At 39.0% G+C, this 19,861-nt stretch overlaps 1 protein-coding gene across 2 annotated transcripts in view; it reads right to left on the bottom strand.

Moving 5' to 3' along the window:
• The window catches only part of tspan9a (tetraspanin 9a), a 212,455-nt gene that overhangs the window by 153,249 nt on the left and 39,345 nt on the right, over positions 1-19,861 (bottom strand). The window contains exon 3 of one of the 2 annotated variants that reach the window (XM_044124472.1): positions 7,380-7,445. The gene's annotated coding sequence lies outside the window, so the exon portion shown is untranslated. Of the gene's footprint in view, positions 1-3,938; positions 4,228-7,379; positions 7,446-19,861 lie in introns of those variants that run through there. The other variant, XM_044124473.1, reaches the window with a different exon arrangement.

The raw sequence follows: 19,861 nt of genomic DNA, 5'->3' as shown, positions 1-19,861 counted from the left end.
TGTAGCAGAAGCTAATGAATGTTAAACATTTTCAGTGCTAGCTAAACCGCTAAACAAAAATTAGCTCCACTATCAGCAGATTAGCAGCAGTGTTTCCACCACTGGAAACACTGTGGTGGAAATATCCAGTCTGTATATTATTATACAGACTGGAAAAAGTGTTGGTCTGAACAGAGCTTACACCTTTTAGAAAAATAGGACAACAGGTAGAAAGACTAGCAAGTAGAAACACCTGCTAATAGTCAAGTAATGACCTGAAACATGGATAGAAATTTGACATTTAATTATTGCCTTGTCCTCAAATTTGTCATTTAAGATCATTTCTTTACATGAAAGTAAAACATTTCCACCAGTTTAGTGTGTACATATTTAAATGTTATTCAATTATTGCTTATGTTTAAAATCTAACATTGTTGTTACTGTAACAACTCCTGCACTTTATTTTCAGTCTTGTGCATCATGATGAGCGCTGCCGTCTTTCACTCTTAATGGCTCATTACCTGGTTAAATAAAGGTCTAAACATCCTGAGGTGGGTAGCTGCTCATTTTTGTCTTCAGTGTCTTAGAACGCTCGAGAACGTCTTATTTTTATTTGACTCCTTTTTCCAAGAGTTCATTTTGTTTTCATCTTGAGCGTAAAAGTTATTTATTTACTGAAACATGAAGGTAACCTTTTGTTATCAGTCTCTTCTTTGCAGAGTCACCTGCTGAAACAAACAACCTTTTTTCATGTCAGTTAATTAGAATATGTGCTGCAAGAACAGAACCATGACACTCAATGATGAAATGTGAACTGAAGGTGAAAAGCCTATAAAAAGGCAGCTTTACATATGATTACATGCAAGAAGTCCACGCACATTCAGTGGTGAAATGGAGTGTTATTAAGAGCATATTTATACAGTAGAATTTAAATGAGCAAAAGAACACCATCTCATCTTTTACAAGATCAATTATTTACATATAAAATGGAAAACACTTGCTCTCACAAACCCTTTGGGTTTTTTCAGAAACAAAACAATTTTTCTAAACTCCATCATTTGTTTGGCACCAATTATTCAATTTAACTAAGCAGTGAGAGACTTATTCAAATTTCATTGCGAAGAAGCTTAAAGCAAGTCAGCCAACGTCAAGAACTATGAAATGATTTTATTTTAGAGAAACACTCTAAAATAAAAAAAATCTGTATTATAATATCATCTATAACTAATATAACTGTGTTATGTTAAAAGATCTCAATGTAACTTATTTTTATGTGTTGAAGCTTGTTAATCTAGATTTAAAGTCCTATTCTAATGCTGTAAAACACAGATATAAATCAACAAGATTATGTTCAACTTGCTTCTTTGATTAAACAAGTTAATTAGAACTTAATTAGTTTCTTGTTTTAAAAGTTCAAACTTTATTTCTCCCAAGCAGATATGAGAACCAGTGAGTCAAATAAATGGCTTTTCATGAGACTCACTATTGATTCTGATCCATCCATCATCCATCCATCCAATCATCCATCCATCCATCATCCATCCAATCATCCATCCAATCATCTGTCCATCCATCCAATCATCCATCCATCCATCATCCATCCATCCAACATCCATTCATCCATCCATCCATCCAATCATCCATCCATCCATCCATCCAATCATCCGTCCATCCATCCATCCAATCATCCGTCCATCCATCCATCCATCCATCATCCAATCATCCATCCATATTTCATCTTCCCATTTTCCCCTGATGATTTTGTGATGTTTATAATTTTCACTATTAACTTCTGACAGTATATAGAAAATGTCCTCACAGTTCTCAACACTGGACTTTAGATTGGAAATGGTCAAATTCTAGGACTGTCCTTAAAGGCACCAGAGCATTAGAGCCACTGCACATAAAAGAAATAAAAAAATCTGAATACATTTGGTGATAAACTTCACAAATTTTTAAACCTTTTACATACTCTGGTGTTGAGAAGTTGTAACATTTTTGCACAAAAAATGAACATTTTCCATGATTAATAATATTTATAATATTTTCTGACATTATTTATTGAACTTTTAATAAATTTATTGCAAATCTACAACTTTTCTACATCCCAGAATATCCATATTTCTTTGGGAATAGCTGAAATTGATCTCAAAATTTCTCAGACTTTCTGGCAGAGATTTACTCTGTGGATTCATTTTTTTATTTTTTATGTACACTAATACACAATTCTGCAAAAGTAACAAATATTTTAGCTTGTGACAAATGTCAGACAATAAAAAAGAAAAGAATGAGCAAAACAAACTCAGGTGCTGGTTGGATTTCACATCTTGTTGTCGTTCTTTAATTTTTTAACTAAACTTATAACAAATGTTATGTTGGAGTTGTTCCTAGTTAAAGACCAAACATCCCACATGTGACCAGCCTAATTAGCAGCTCAAGACAGAGTTATAAACTCACAGTGACGTTTGCTGGCAAATAACATATTTCATTTTGCTTCCACTTGAGTCAACTCACTGTTACTGAGTAAACAAGTCATTTGTTCATTAGCAAGGGAGGAAAAGAGCTAACAAACAGAAACACATGAGCCTCTGTAAATCCAATATAACACCACTGCTTTATGGGCTCTTAAATAGATGTCACATGACGTCTACAGCGAAGCTGCAGAGACAACCGTCAGCGTGTTGAATGTGAGGTGGGAACAGATTTAGAAGATTTAAGGTAATGGAATAATCACTGTGAAGAAGCACAGCACTTGTGCCGACCTTGAATTTCATCAATATCATCAGCTGGGTCTGTTTTTACCAAACAACGGAAAAACACTCAGAGCTTGGAGCCTTGCAGATAATCTCAAGTCGAACAAATTTGAGCCATGATTGCGATGGATTGATTTCATAACGCAGCAAAATAAAGACAATTTCGACAAAGATCAATAGAACAACAAGGAGGAGAGCAAAAAGTCTAAAATCTTGCTCTTATCTTAGAAAGAGATACTGTAACCTTTGAAATAATTTTCCAGCAATAAGAGAGGAGCTGTGATATGTTTCACACTTAATTGATTTGTTATCTGCTGTGTGCAAATCTTTATAGAGTATATGACTTTTTGTTTGTTTGGGATTTCTCTGATGTGTTTGGTTGCTGTACAGGCAGAGGGGTTGGGCCGCCTCTGAGGCGAGGAGAGAAGCGCTGGCGGAGTAAACATCGGTGATCAGGGAGGGGAAAGGGTCAGAGAATCCGTTTGTCTTCATCAACAAAGACTGTGCTGGAATAAACTCAGGTTTAACAATCACAAGGCAGAAAAAAAGCCTACAAATGTGCTGACACACACGCCAGATCGTCGTTCTCATATTTCACTGTTTCAGCTTCTTTTCTTCTTCTTCTCTCATAATCAGTCTTCCATGTAGTTTGAGTTTCTCCTCGTCTCGCTCACCATCTCCGAGTGGGATTTGTGATCTAAGATCAGTACAGCTGTAATGCCCTTCTCACCGTCTGACAGATGATATAGTCTGCCCTTTGGGCTCCAGCTGCAATGGCTGCAGATCAATACCCACACTGGCAGCCTGTCAACATTCACACACACACACACACACCCTAACACCCGCGGAGATTCACGTGCAAAGCCGCCAGCAAAGTCTTTTAGGGCCGGTTGGGACTTTTCAGAACACAACCTAGTGGATGTTTGCAACACTAACAGTGGCTAGCAGCGGCTAATGGCTAGCAGCGGCTAGAAGTGGCTAACGACTGGCAACGGCTAACAACGGCTAACGGCTAGGAGTGGCTAATGGCTAGCAGAAGTTAGAAGTGGCTAACGACTGGCAACGGCTGACAGAGGAATCAGAAAGTATGAGATGGTTTAGGTCAAAGTTAAGACAAAATCTTTGTCCAAACTGATATAATTTCACTCATTACGTTTTGATCAGATTGTAGCAACAGAAAAACAGAGACACTCATTTCCTTCTTACCTGGTCAAAATAACAAGTTGCTGCTGCACATTGTAGGGTGACACCAGGAAAGTCCTTTGGTCTGGACCAAAGCCAGACAAAATTCAAAACGGTCCGTAAACTCCTGGACGATCTGTAGAAATATTAGCTTCACAGACATGGACGGTCGCAGGTTTGAGTTTTCTGTTGAGATGTGCTTCCCTTAACAGCAGTAAATAGCAGTAAAATATCCTGACAGGTGGTTTCCATCACCAGGCTGGAAGACTCTGAACTCCTCCCGTTTTTTCACAAATGTTTTCCAAAGCAGTCTGGATGACAGGATGCTGGATTTTACACACATGTAGCCTCTGACAGGACTGAAACAGCTAAATGTAATGACATGATGAATGGCTGAATCCATTCAGTGATATAATTCAATAACATTTGCAGTCCAGGCAGAAGATAAACTTTTCTGTCATTTAAATGTGCTTTATTAAAAAGACTGCGAAGCAAGGCAATTGTTCAGAAATACTTTCAAATAACAAAGTAAAACCTATTTGTATTCATACTCATTTGCATTAATATTCATTTAGAAGACAAATTCATCACATTGCCTTGCAGCATAAAACCATTTGTAAAACTCAACACAAAAGACTGGATGCACACAGTAATACATAAATTTACTGAATAATGTCACATTATTTATTTTGACAGTAAAATATGTTGCAGGGAAACCAATTTCATGTCAAACGGAGTCGCAGTGCGAAGCAGCTCAATAGCATCGCTCTTACATATACGCTGTTTTCCAGACACAACCGATGTGAATTGACCTATGCAAATAAACCGTGTCCAAGTACGGTCTGCGTTGCCGACTCTCCAGAGCGCGTTGCGTCACTGCTCCTCGCCACATAAATAAAAATGAGATGTATAAATAATGCAATGGCAGATTTGACAGTCAGAATTACTCTGACACCTCTGCACTCAACTTGTCAGCTGCTTCCTTCTCTCTCAAGCAGGTTGTAATTTACTGGCTCTCAGTGCCATCACAGAATGAATCAATGGGCAATTAAAGAGATCCATGCAAGGCTCCAGTGCCCTCCGGCGAAGGGGCCAGTGGTTAGCTGGGAAAATAAATATGTAAATGCCCCACAAATAGAAAAGCATTAGCGAGTTTTTCCCAGCAAGCTTAAGAAACATGGAAAGGATGAAAGCATTACGATTTGTTCTTAACCTGAGCCTGAAACTACAAAAACCCATTAGAAAAAGAAAAATGAAAACCGTCAGAATTTTACATTCTAAAGTCACAATTACCAGAACAAAACTCATTTTAAGATTTGTAATAGAGATTTAAACTCAAATTTATTACTTTTATCCTGATAATTCTGAATTTAAAACTCAGAAGTATAACTTTACGACTCAAAATCCTAACTTCTTGATGGGCCTTTATTATTTCTTGAACGGTTGAAATTGGTTTCCATATCAAACCCACCAGGGTGAGACATCCTGGTGTTTCCCAACATGGATGAATTATCCATTCAGTCCAAAGTAAACCATTTAATCAAATGCACACTATATTTAATAATTACAGGATGTATGTCAAGTAATGTATACCCCAGTGAATAGAAACATTTTAAAATGCCTCTGTTATTGTTTCTGCTTAATTGGACATTTAATCATGCTGAACGTCGTCGAGCCTTTCAGTCTCCTTTGTTCCCACATTTTCTTCTGCAACATGGAAACCATATTGATCCTGCCCTGCTCCCGCCTGATTAGAGAGGTGTGGACAAGGACAAAACATCTCTGACACCAGAAACGGGGAAAAAGAGGAAAAGCTAAAACTACACTAAAGATGTCAAAGAAAAAAGAACAAGCACGATGTTTTCCCTGCAGACCGACAAGGAGGTTATGCATGACCTGGCTTATCTCTGTTAGTACAGCAAAAGAGAATTCCTTCTATTTAAAACAGAAAAAGACCAATGTCTAAAAGCATAGGTTAAAGTTAGAATTAAATCAAACAGGAATCAACAACTAAATCGCCGAATGACAAGAAAGGCAGAAAAACTGGTGAAAGACTGAAATATGGTGGTTTTACATTCAGTGTTTCCTGCCTGGTTATTGGCTGGTCAAAACAAAAAATTTTTTTCAAAATAAAATACTATTGAAGACATAGAAGAAAACTGTATAATGTAAAATGTATTACAGCTAAGCTGCTGCTTTATCCTAAAAATAAATGTTGGACTTTTCCTTTGAAGTGAGAACACACTTATGTCCTGTATATTATTGGAAACATTGTTGAAAAACCAAAAAAGATAATGTTGGGGGAAAAAAAAGACATTTTTGTAATTTGATTTTTTAAAAATCCCACAGCATGATGGGATCTATTTATACCACAGGCTAAGCATCTTTTTTTCTTTTCTCAAGAAGATAAAACTGTTGAAATGTTCAACTCTGTTCAGGTTTTCTTTGTGAAAAGCCAGTTTACCTGCAGAGCAGGTTGACCCAGACTCATTTCTCTCTCACACAGTGTGACAACACCTTTTATAAATCATAACAAAAAGGCTTTCCTATTGGTATAAAGCTACCAATACTATGCGTCAAATTAAAGATTCTCCTTCAAACATTCTGAAATGTATTTTGGCAAATATGGATTAATTATAGACACATTTATTTAAATAGACAACAAACTTTCTGTTGCTCACGGAAACACTAAGTCCTGTGAATGATGTACAGATTCTTCAGGATGTTTTCCAGAAACAGGCAGGAAGATGAAAGTTTGTTTGACAAGAAATGAGCTGTTTGTCCATCTTATGAATGCTCATTAACATAACTCACAACATAACTCTGCAGCGGATCCCGAGGTCACATAAACGCATGGATCTGGGGAGGAAGACATCTGAAAACATCTTCATCCCTCCGTCTGAGACAACCATGACCAGAACCCTGCTGAGGAACCTGGACATTCACAATGGGACTCCTGAACTTTTACACTTTGCAGGATTTCTCCTTTTCAGCCACCATTCCTTCATTTACAACCGTTTCATCATAAATGTCTCCATCTGAAGCGACATATCATCTGTGGTTCAGCTAATTCCAGTTAGCTCCTTGAAGCTGTGCTCCTATTTAAAGCCTGACTACCACACAGTTCATCAGGGACTCAGGTGGCTGTCAGTGTGGCACCTTTACTGTTACACAGTGACTCATTCTCACAGTCAATCAAGGTTTTCCACCTTGTTGCATCTGTATCTTAATCATCTCTGCTCTCAGACTTGTTCCAAGTGGGGATTTAATTAAAGGCATAGTGGAACTAAAGCATTTTCCCTTCTGAAGCACCTTGTTAAATAAACAGAACAATGCGCCGCAGATATTAGGGGAGGAGTGCTACCAAATCCTCTTGGGCAATTAAAGACTCTCAGTTCCATTTTACCGCCATGTTAGCAGATCATCACAACATCTGGAGGTGAAATGTGGAAGAAGAAATCTTACCTTTCCCTGGAGACGGAGGAGGCAGGAGGAGAGGCTGCCGGCACCTCAGACTTCAGCTGCTCCAAACTGTTAAAACAAACACATCTCAATTAAACATTTTACTTTTAACAACACTTACACATTTCTTGATGCAAGTATGGAATAAATCTTAGAGAGGTTTCAATTGTGCTTTTCTTTTTACCTATTTTTAGGAATTATATATGATGACAAAATTGTTAGTAGCCCCTGTTGATGAACCAAAAAACATCTTTTTTTCTGGGACTGTTTAGTTTTCAAAATGATTCGGCTGAACCACAATTCAAAAACAATATTTGATTGTTACATTTAATATTATTACTATTATGGGCCTTTCATTCATTACCAGAGGGGAACCAACAGTTGTGTCCACAGCTGTACAGTTTTACAAACAGCATTGAGTCTGAAGGGTGTTAACTCAGGGAACTTTCAGCTGAAGCCTGGAGGTTTTTAAACTTAAAGGGAGCGGTGCTTGTTCTTATGTCATTAAACACGAAGGTTTGTCAACAAACAAAAGATGATTTTCTTTTTCTCCTTTTGTTTTTGAATGTGTCAGACACCAACAGAGCAGTAAGATCATCCTGAGGTGGTGTGAGCAGGTTGTTCCTGATGAAGTATCCGGACATTATCGGTTCTTTTTAAGGTGATCTGTAACAACCTGAACACCGTCAGGAAGAATCGGACCCGCCTCGAGTTGTCTTCAGATTTTGAGCGAGAGTGTTTTCTTCCAGGTTACTCAACTGTGTACATTTCCAGAATAATCTGTCAACTGGTAAAAGGTGAAGCCTTTAGAGTTGACCTTGAGGTGTGCAGCAGGACACGGTGTAACAACTCAAACATGGCCGACGTCTCAGGGTGAGAGGGCCAGCCTTGAAAGCAGACACACTTATCCTTTTCACACCGATGTAAACAGTACAAACATGGATTTTTTTTTTTTTGTCAGAGATCAAACATTCTCAAGAAAATAAAGAACACATGCGCTCCCAGCTGCAGAGCCAACAGGAAGACACAGCATATCAAAGCGCCTGCTGCCCAGCATGAATGATGGTTCTCTATGAGCGCCTTCAGATGAGCCGGGTTGGAGATTTCTGCAGGCTGATTTAGTGCCTCAATCTCGCACAAGAGGGGTCACTTTTCTCTCCATGCTTTGACTTATGAGGGCACGGCTGCTATTTTCATTTCCATTTCAGTTTGAGGACTGATGGGAAAAGTTCCAGCCCATCTGTAAGCGCTGTTGCGTAAGCTCACGCAACGACACGGATACTTTATTAATACCTTGTAGTAATGTGCTTTTGATATGTTTTCTGACATTTTCTATGATTTTGATATATTAGCATATTAATACAAATCCCTGAGGACATTTTGAGCTGAAAGGCATTTTCCTTTAGAAAAACACGGTGAGTCAGTCGAGTTAGATTTATACTGTATCAGTCGTAACTCAAATAACCAAATTTGTGAATTAGTACTTTTCAAAGCATCGCAGTAAAATAAAATACATTTCATTTTGGGGATTTAATTCAAAAAGGAGATTAATTCCACACATCAGGATCTCATAATTATCTTGATTCTGGCTCACAATCTTCAGTCTGCAGTCTTCTTTGTTTGCATCGTTTTTCTGAATTTTAATTTCTTTCATAAAGGACAATGCATATTAATTAAGATGAATACATTAAAACAAATATGGCAGATTTAAATTTCATTTGCAGTCCTCTGGAAGGCTGATGACTGCATTGGATTTTTTGTGTTTGCAACCCTCATATGTTTGCAGCACGTTTCGCCGTTTGCTGCACGTTTGCAGCTTTCAGCCACACAGATCTGAAATCCTTTGCAAACCTTCAGAAGCTGCCAGAATCTCCTCTGACGGCCTCAGAATCATCTCACCGTGATTTTTCCTCTCACGTCAGTCAGGAGCTCCAAACTGAATGTCTGAGGTTCAAACAGGACAAAACATCTTTCAATTCTAACGTTTTTCTCATCCACCTCATGTCTGTGTGTGATTCTGTAAGTTTAAGTGGCTTTATACATGTTTGTGTCTGATTATTCCTCCTCAAGTGTATTTTTAAAATTAATATTATTCTTTTATTTTTATTATTTATATGCACTGCATTTCCTTGTATCAATAAATTAATACAAAAAATATATAATATCAGCCATCGTTGGATGTCTGAATTTTTTCACACCTGTTGATCAGTTTTTTTTTCTGGAATTGAATGAGTAAGATATATTAAAATCTCTGTTATTTATTTAGACAAACCTGGATGTAAAAAATATATACAAGTTAATCTTCAGAAGTTTAAATTTTTTATTTAAAAAGAAATTATCCAAACTTCCAATCTGTTGCTCTTTTTCCCAGCCGACCCAGAAAGATTCAGTTATTAAATAAAAACAATGAGGCCAGATGATGATAGAAAACCAAGATTATGAAGAGCAGAGAAATTATTTCTGACCAGCAGAGGAGAAAACCTGCCAACCTCAGAGTGGACGGAAAGCAGAACAAACCAAAGACAAGCAGCAAAAACAAGACAGTTTGTTCCTCCCATTTGCAAATTGAATTAATCAGGGCGCCATGGACGTTCTGTGTAACAAGACAAACATAATTAGATTACATCATTACTCCTCATCATTATACGCTTGCTTCCTTCTCTCCCCGGGGAACCATGAACAGCCAACTGGATCGACAGCTCTGCACCGTGGACACAGCGAAAGCAAGATGGCTGTCATCATTTATTTAACGAATGAATGTGTGAGTGAATCAGAAAAAAGAAAGATGTAGTCTCTGATCACACAGAGGGTTTGTTCCCGTCCTAAAGCTACAAATAGTGCAGTGTGGCCTGAGACGTAATCCCTCTGCCCTGTGAGCTATATTTACCATCTGTGGTCGTCTCTATGATCTGTGAGCTTGATGTTTGCCTCAGCAGCAGCCATGAAGATGGCCAGTTATCTTCAGCTGCATGCGTGGCATTCTGGGAAACGCAGGCAGAGAATTTCTCACAGCGTTGAGAAAGTTCACATCAAGCTTAAACATAATTCCTCAAACCTGACCTTGGCATTCCTGCTATAGTCTCATCATTGTCTGAGCAGAGACAAAATAATACACAAAAACAAACATTTACACTCAGAGGATTATATAATAATATATAATAATATATTATATTATATATGTGGCTTTGCAATTAGGACTCCAGAAAAATAAATAACCTTGTTTTAATATGAAGGTAGAGAAAAGCTGCTCCGGTGCTGTATGCTGTAATGGCCGATCATCTTTCTATTGGGAGGGAGTGCAGCCCTGCAGCTGTGGCGCTCAGAGCCTCCACAGCTGTGGCGGAGGGAGGAGGTGTCAGCCATGCTTGGCACTCATCGGCGAGTCAGCTGGGAACGGCTGGCTTCCCTTCACACGAGCGCCAGAACATATGATGCACTGCTACAGACGCATGGAGCACGGTGTGGCGCAGGGAAAAAATCATCAAACCTTTTAAATCAAGAAAACAGATTTGCAGCTATCCAATCTTTTTGATGGGATTTTATAAGTCAAAGAAATTTATATCAATGCTGCAATTTAAGAGTCTTCTTGAGAGTTCTTGCAGTCTGTGGATAAATATTTCCACCCTTCGTTTAACTCCATGTACGTTAAGTGAAGAACATGCTGCAGGAAGCGTTGCCATCCATTCCATACTCAATCTTCTTTTGCACAAATTGATAAATGGAGACATAAGCATGCTTAATCTCTGTTCCACGCGCAGTCTGGGTAGGGGGACAGTGAAATTGAAATGACAGGACGTGGAACGAAGCACGTCCGGGGGAAATGGAGGCATCACTCCTTCGTTTATAGAACTGACAAGATATTGATCGCTCTTCCTCCAGGCCTGGAGATTGGGAGGAAACTTTCACCTCTCAGCGCGGCCTATCTGTGGGCTGCAGAGCTGCTGACGCTGACGAGCCGCCACGGCCTGCAGGGGAATCTAAACGGCCGCAGTCTGTAAAAACTGTTCTCTGTATTCCTTCCCCATCTCTTTCTCTTTTCATTCATAAAATCTCTGCAGCAAGCAGCATGTCAGTTCAGATTTCAAATACTTCTCAGTCTTTTCATCACATTTTTTCTCAGGCTATATCCTCTCCATCATAATTACAGTCTAGCCACAGACTTTATTCTGTTGAAAGAGAGAAAAGCTGAGATTCAAAACTCTCAACAGCTTGATGGTTGAGCTCAAACTCTTCCTCACTCTTCTATCTGCATACATTCACCACAGACCCACAGTCTGCTGCAGCTGTATTTTTTCACTGCATTGAACACTATCAGAAAAGGCATGAGAGGAATTATGAAATCCATGCAGAAAAGCAGCCAAAATCTACATTTCTTTTTAATTTAACCATCAGAGCTGTGAATAAGTTTTGGCTCCCTGCAGATTTCTTCTGTTTTTGTTTTGTGTCACGCTTCCATGTTTTACATAATCAAGCTCATTTTAAAATCAGGCATAATGTTGTTTAAAACAAAAAGCAGTTTTCAAGTGATAATTTACTAATTAAGGAAAATTAGCATGAGTGGTTTAGATAGCTAAATTAAATAAAAATATTGCCTGCCTTGATTAATAAAGAATTAACTGCTTAATCACATTTTCATAACAGCCTAGCTCAGTTTGACTAGCCACACAAGTAGGCTAAAATACATGAATTGTATGATTGTCCATATAGCAGTGGGGAACATTCCAGAGCGGCCGACCAACCAAAGGATTATCGTTGATTCATCCAGAACAGCCAAGGCTCCGTTCACACGGTCTGATTCAGATCAGATCTGTTCTACTTCCATAGTGAAACTAAATCATAACCAATAGCCCTCCAAATGTCTGCAGTCTGAACGGTCATGTCACATTTTATCCCACTTTTACATCATTGACCTAAACATCGGTCGTAATTCAGCAGCAGAAGAAGCCAGACAATAAATCTGGACATGAACAATTTCTGAAAATGATAAAGAAATGATGAAAGCAGTCTGAGTCAGTGAACGCATCACAACCCAACCGCACCTCTCCTCCAGATCCAAACAGAACCGGGTCAGAAGCTGCAGCTCCACTGAAGGCTGAAGGTTGTCAGCATTTTATCAGCTTCCTTCGTCTGCTGACCACGCTGTCGCTCTCAGCAACCTTACAATCCATCCAGAGATGGCGGCCATCTTTACTGTCATAAAGAGAGCATAGCGGCGGCCATCTTTACTGTCGTAAGCAGAGCACTGCTGGGGACCACTGTGTTCTTCCTCGGCTCATGCGGGTCGTTTTGGGGTCGTAAACGGTTCGTATTAAACTAGTGGCATAAACAACCACACAAAAAAAGTCCGATTTCAGCAAAAAATCAGAAGCGATTATCAAAATCTCTGCAGGCTTCACTGCCTCAGTGAGGGTCAGAGGTCATAATTCAACAATAGACTGAGACTGGATGGAAATCGGATCTATGGGAGAGTTGTGACTCCCCCCAAAAAAACAACCAACCATTTATCAGGCTGAGGGAATCAATTGTTTGGACAGATTCTTTTTCACATATCAGCCAAAGAAAACTGCGGCTATTTTTGTCTATCAAAATTTGGTAAATGATTTTAAACATTTTAAGAGCAGCCAAAAGAAAAAATGATGGCCTAATACTTTCTCACTTCACTATTCAAGCAGCAGGGATGCTTTAGCAAACACACAACTGGAAAAATGTAATGAGATTATTTTCCTGTTCACTTTTGACTCTGATATTGAAATTTAAATGAGAAAACATGCAGCTTTTTGTTCCAACTTTGGTGCAGCAAACTGTAAAACTTCAAAGCAGAATCTGCATGAAGGAGCTGTAGGTAGTTATTGGAGTGAATTGCTGTGTAATTCAAGACCGTAGGGGTCTTGCTTGAGCTCTTATAGCAGCGTTATGGGAGTCGAAGTTAAACTGGGAGGCTGTGGGGGGGCGACCAGCCAGTGGCAGGGAGCCAGCCGCGTGCCACTGCTGACTGCAGAGATGCATGCCTGGAGGTTTGCGCAAAAGTAACATTTTAAAGAGCAGGAGAGAATTCCGAGAATATTTTAAGCAAATATAGCTGTCGACAGAATTACAGTAAAGTAATCAACAAATTAAATCCTTGCTTTAAGTGAAAACTTGGCGTTTGAGTTCCAGTGTCCTCCAGCTTTTAGATGAATCTCTGCTTTAATGAATGGTTAATCGCCATGGCAATAGGGGAACAGGATCCTAAATGTCCCAGAGATAGTTAACTGGACATAATCACAACGCAGATCTCATAAATTAGATCAAAACATTACAGCATACACATTCCATTGATTTCAATAAAGTATCAGAACGTGACTCGGATCAGAACCAAAAACAAATGTCTCTGCATGCGACCCTGCAGGTTTCCCATAAACACACGTGATAGAAAATGACCCCGAGGTCAGCTGTGTGTTGATGAGGAAGAGTTATGCCCACTCTGCTCCACCCAATGAAGCTCACTGTCAGCTCACACACCATCACTCATCTGCGAGAGCCGTGCTGTTAAACGTTAGACATCATGGGAGAGCAAATCACCACAACGGCCACGCCACTTCACCATCAAAGCAACCGCCGTAAACTGGATCATAAACTGGCCTCGCATCAATCTCCAGTCACTCCAAAATGAACATTAAATTGGTGGTGAGAGGTTTGTTTTTCTCTGCATATAGGGAGTGTGTGAGCATAGAAGACACTTTATTGATGAACCCATTCATATGTGTATGTTTAATATAAAAATATAAAAATGTATGATTAATTCCTTAACTGAAAAGCAATCTGCCCAGATGGACAACTGATCACAACTATTTAACACCTCTATTTATGACATGCAGTGGAGGGCACCGTTTACTGTAAAGCTAGCTGTGCTAATCCTAAAGCACTAAATATAACATTAGTTCTGCTAACGCAAAGTAATAATACCAACATAGTGCTTTTTGGGAGCTAATGCTAAAGTGCTAATTTCAACTATGTTCACACCTCCCATGCTGCAATGACAACATGTGACACAAGACCCTCGATAGGCCCAAATTTATTACCGCCGGTAATAAAAAGGTTGTTTTTCAGGAAGTGATTCTTTAAAACAGACCTTTCATTTCACTCTTGGTTTCAGTTTTATAGTTGTTGAGTTTGTCCAACTCTGTTGGTGATTTTGCCTCATTGAAGGGCTTCGTTCAGAAAACACGCAGAACAACAGTGACTTTTAAACTGTGTACTGTAGTTCTACAGGAAGGCGTTCTGGGTTCACAAATAGCATTTTCTGCAAAGCATAATCTGTGTAGAACACAAGAAGTTTCAACAAAAAAAGTCCCCAAAACAATTAATATATGTCAACTTTTGCATAAATTTGTTCAACACCTCTAGTTGTTTGTTCATGAAAGTGTTGAAGTTTGTTTTGTATTCCTCATTTTCACATTTGTTGTGTACTTGCCACTTGCTCAAAGTTTCTTTAAAAAAGTGGGAAAAAACAGAACTGCCGTAAACAAACTTCAAATTAAGAGCACGAATATAAATGTCTTACTGAAAACAATGTTAGCAGTCAATAACAAAAACTTCCGCAGATGTTAAACTGACAAATAAATTAGTACTGGAAAACAAATTTAAGAGCGATAAATGCTTTCAAAGAGCCTCACTGATAACATGTTTTAAAATGTAAAAAATACAAAAACTATCTTTAAGATGGAGAACTACATGGAAACAGAAATTGCTCAATAAATACGCAAAACTCCAACTAAGGTAACTACATTTTATATATATATAGAGGGCTGCACAGTGGTGCAGTTGGTAGAGCTGTTGCCTTGCAGCAAGAAGGTCCTGGGTTCGATTCCCGGCCCGGGGTCTTTCTGCATGGAGTTTGCATGTTCTCCCTGTGCATGGTGGGTTCTCTCCGGGTTCTCCGGCTTCCTCCCACAGTCCAAAAACATGACTGTCAGGTTAACTGGTTTCTCTAAATTCTCCTTAGGTGTGAGTGTGTGTGTGTCTGGTTGTTTGTCTTGTATGTCTTTGTGTTTCCATGCGACAGACTGGAGACCTGTCCAGGGTGAACCCCGCCTCTCGCCCGGGACGCAGCTGGAGATGAACCAGCAACCCTCCTGACCCCATTAGGGAAGAAGGGTGTTCAGAAAATGGATGGATGGATGGATGGAGATATATATATATATATATATATATATATATATATATATATATATATATATATATATATATATATATATATATACTGCATAGAATAGAATAGAAGTACTTTATTCCTCCCAGCAGGGAAATTACAGGGGAATAATTATATGTATATAGTGTATATAGTGTTGCAGTCGTTATTTTCTCACACATATCATTTTAAATCTAACATCTTGTCTTCCAGGAAGCTGATTTAAGCTCAAATGATCTCCAACTTGTCTGCAGTTTAGCTACGATTCTTCAATATTACAGAAGATGCATCCTCACTTCTCCAGGCCGGGGTCAAGTAATTAAAACTTTTAAAACAGTTAATTATGCTTCCAACAATATTACCTCACGGTATCAACAAATTGTTTCCTGACAGTTATTTCTCCTTGTTTTCAATCTCCATTTCCATTTTGATGGCTGTTTATGTGTGGGAGGTAAATAAACAGATGGACTCTGAGGAAGAATGGAAAATGCAAAGCAAATGCAAAATAATGCACTGCAATATTTTAATTATACAAGTGAAAAGGCAAGAATTAATTTCAACAAGAAATTGTGCCCTTAAACAAGATGATGTCTAAATTCACCAAAGCCGTTTATTTTATTAGGAAGGTTCACATGCCAGAGAAACACATTCTTTACTCATATGCCCATGAGTCATTAATTATGCAATATTACAACTGCGTGCCATTGAAGGGGTCCTTGTATAAAAGTATGCACACATTTTCTAATTGAAAACCTGGGAACCCAGCAGGGAGAGCCGCCAGCCTTCAGGCTGCTGATGACAAGAAACTAACAATTTATCCCTGACAGCTGCTTGTGGCAACAGATGATGATCAAAAACCTTCTGTCTTCTCCCACCATCCCACTGCCAGGTTTTCAGTGTCAAATGCCAAATGCCTACGCAGTTTCAGTTGGCACTGCAGATGCTTTGTATTTATTCTCACATATTTACAGCCAACAGCAAAACACCCATCATTCGGTAATATTATAAACCTTACATCCACCCACTGTACCCACAGTAACGTCACAGTATTTTAATTCCCTTCGGCTGAGGAACTTGAGGTTTGCTCCTCTGCCTCATATTTTAACGGTTTAGAAACAGTGACGAAGCAAAAACACATCCACCCGCTCATCCACTGTCATCAGAAAAAATATATTTCTATTTTATATACACAGCAGATATTAGTCCCATTAACTTTGAACTGACTGAACTTCTTCAGCACTTTTCTAGTCTTACAGATCATTAAACTGATCTCTAACCACCTTCAGCTTCATACACAAAGAACATGCAGATCTGTAGAAAATTTGGGTTCAACTTCCTTCTCCTACATTTCTTGTGTCTTCAATAACTGCCCTCCATTAAAACATGGCAGTTAACTAAGTATAGCTGCCATTTCAGAAATGAGTCAGGGATTTTGTCTTGGGAGTTTATTTTATAGATCTGAAGAATCGTTTCATCTCTAGATATCAGGTGTTTTTGTTTTTACAACAAACACAAGCAGGTTTAGGTAATAAGGTATGGAACAGTCAAAATTGGTTCATTCAGCTGTTATTTTTATTATCTCTGCCTTAAAGACCGGAGTCAGGCAGTATTTCAGTTAGTTTTATGAAGTAGTTTGCTGTTTCCTTCAAGTTCAGCAGGGCAGAAAAAGAGTTGGTCCTTTGCTTTGCAAAACAAACTCCTCCTTGCCAGAAGTCCTTGAGGACACTGCAAGGCATGGTTCGAAGGCGCAATAACAGCTTTAGAGTTTCCAGGGAGAAAGGCGAACAGATTGTCACCACAGCCAGCAGATAACACTCCTGATTTTCAGTCATCTCAAGGGGTTTGAATTGGATCCAGGTTGGTCGTCTGTGGTATAAGTGTGTGTGTGTGTGTGTGTGTGTGTGTGTGTGTGTGTGTGCGGGGGTGTGCGTGTTTGTGTGTGTCTTTGTGTCTTTGTTGTCCAACATGAATACATTTTGCTGTTCTCAGCCAAAGTATTCCAGGTTGGCCTCTAACCGCTGATCCGCTGCCCTCGTCATGGAGGAATTTCCATCCTGATCCAGCATCCAATCAGAAGCATCTGCAGCATCCACTCTGCCAAAAATGATCCATCTCCTGCAAATACACCCAGACCTGCTACAGCATCTGTCAGGACAGCACCGATGCCAAGGAGGTGTGCAGCTGTGCACCTGTCAACCCACACGCATGTATTTTTGGAGACACATCCACCAGAGATACTGAAGGAGCCGCTGGCTGAGTCCAACTGGAGGTTCAGGTGGAGGAGGACCCAGAGCGGTGGCAAAGGCAAAACCTGACCAGTCCATGTTCACAGAAAAAATGTCTGAAGCTTGAAACTTCAAATGTTGCCTGATATTAGGAAAAAAAACTTATCTTTGAGTTGCAACTGATTTCATTTCAATTTGAAGGAGCTGACATGCTGACAATTTCTTAATTAAACGAATAAAATGCTTTGATGTGAAGCCACAAGATAATGCATCTTGCTCCTCCTCCACAGAACACACAGAGATTCTCCCTCATCTATTCCGACATGCTGAAAGAATAAGTGGAAACAAGATGAAGAGGGAATAACAAAACTACATGCCAAACTCCAACAAAAGATGCAGCATTAAGGCTTAAACCTCCTCAGGTTCTTTTCCAAAAGCCCATCAGCCTTAAGTAATGCTGCAGGGGATATATGGTTGATAAAAACCTCTATTATTTTATTTTTGTTCCATATTTGTGAATTGAGGTAATAGACAAGCTGGTTGCAGTCTCTGAGAATTAAAGTGGGGTTTGGGGATGGAGGATGTGGATGTGATAAGTGCGGACAGGGAACAGCGAGCAGCAGATGAAATATGTGCTTGGAAAACATAATTAGCAAAAAAATGGATGTCACTGTCCCACTGCAGTGCGGAGGACAATTCTCTACTCCAGAATGCCAAACACACGTCCAGCAGAGCAAAGCAAGCCGGCTCTTTTTTCTTCTTTATGCACAGTACATGTGGAGAGGAGATTACTGTACGTCTGCTGACTGGCTGTAGAAAGACCTTTAACTCTGATCTGCAGAAAGCACTGGATGGCATGGACTAAATGTTTAGAGAGGGCAACTCGAAGTGGTCACAAGTTGACCCAGTTTGCCTCCCTTCCATAGAGCGGTTCTGTTTCTGAAGAGATGAAAGAACTACTTTCCACTGAAACTCCAGAGATACTTCCATTTTACATCCCCTTCAAAACGAGCCGCACGGCAACATTTCCACCGCTGCAAACCTTGTTTGTTCTTCGAAAAATACTGTTTGGATTCTCTGAAGAGATTTCTTCTAAATCAATGAAATGTTCTATCAAAGATGATGACCCTGTTAAGTGTTAGAAGCCATGTAGCCGTCGCATTTAGAAAGGAGAGAATTTAATCTGTGTTACAGGATGCCAAGTGTTGTGGAGACATTTTATTTACCATGTGAAGGAAATAAAGAAGCTGCCAAATTGCTGTGTGTTTATACAATAAAAGGCCACAGACTCAATTATATGTGATTAAATTAGGTGCAACAGATTTCTGTTTAATGTAATTATAATGTAATGTACTAGATTCAGGCAAAATATAGACAGCAAATAAGACCAATTAGGGCTGAGACTGTAACTCGTTAATTTCAATTAATTAATTACTTAGATTTTAATGCATTAAAAATGATTAAAAGTACATATCTAAAGTACATACTTTTAAAAAAATTATATACTCTAGCTACATTGCGCTAGAAGCTTTCAATTTGTGTTTCTCTCAACTCTAAGCTTGTTGATATCTCCTCTAAATGTAACTGTGTATTTCAATAGTTTACGCACCAAATATACCTTAATACAGTGTTTCCCAACCCTGGTCCTCAAGGCACACTGTCCTACATGTTTTAGAGGTTTCCCTGCTTTAATGTGCCTGATTGAACTGATTGCAGTTCAACAAACGCCTGTTAATCAGTCATCAATTGAAATCAGCTGCACTGAAGCAAGGAAATACCTAAAACTTGCAGGGCAGTGTGCCTTGAGGACCAGGGTTGGGAAACACTGCCTTAATATACATTAATATATTATTGTATATTGTATATTAATGTATACCTTAATATACATTAATACTCACAGTGGAAAAGTCTCTGAAAAATCTCTTATTTTTCAATGTATAAAGTTTTGGCTCTAGAATGAGGAGATTTTTCAGCCGCATTGAAATGAATGTATTTCACAAACAGCAATGTAAACACTTATTTCCCATCACAAGTCGAAAGAAGTCATATGATCAACAACAGGATGTTACTACTGCCTGAAATGACAAAGA

The sequence above is a fragment of the Gambusia affinis genome, linkage group LG08 (genome assembly GCF_019740435.1).
Source record: "Gambusia affinis linkage group LG08, SWU_Gaff_1.0, whole genome shotgun sequence".
Classification (NCBI taxonomy): Eukaryota; Metazoa; Chordata; class Actinopteri; order Cyprinodontiformes; family Poeciliidae; genus Gambusia; species Gambusia affinis.
This window is presented reverse-complemented; position numbering and strand designations above follow the sequence as displayed.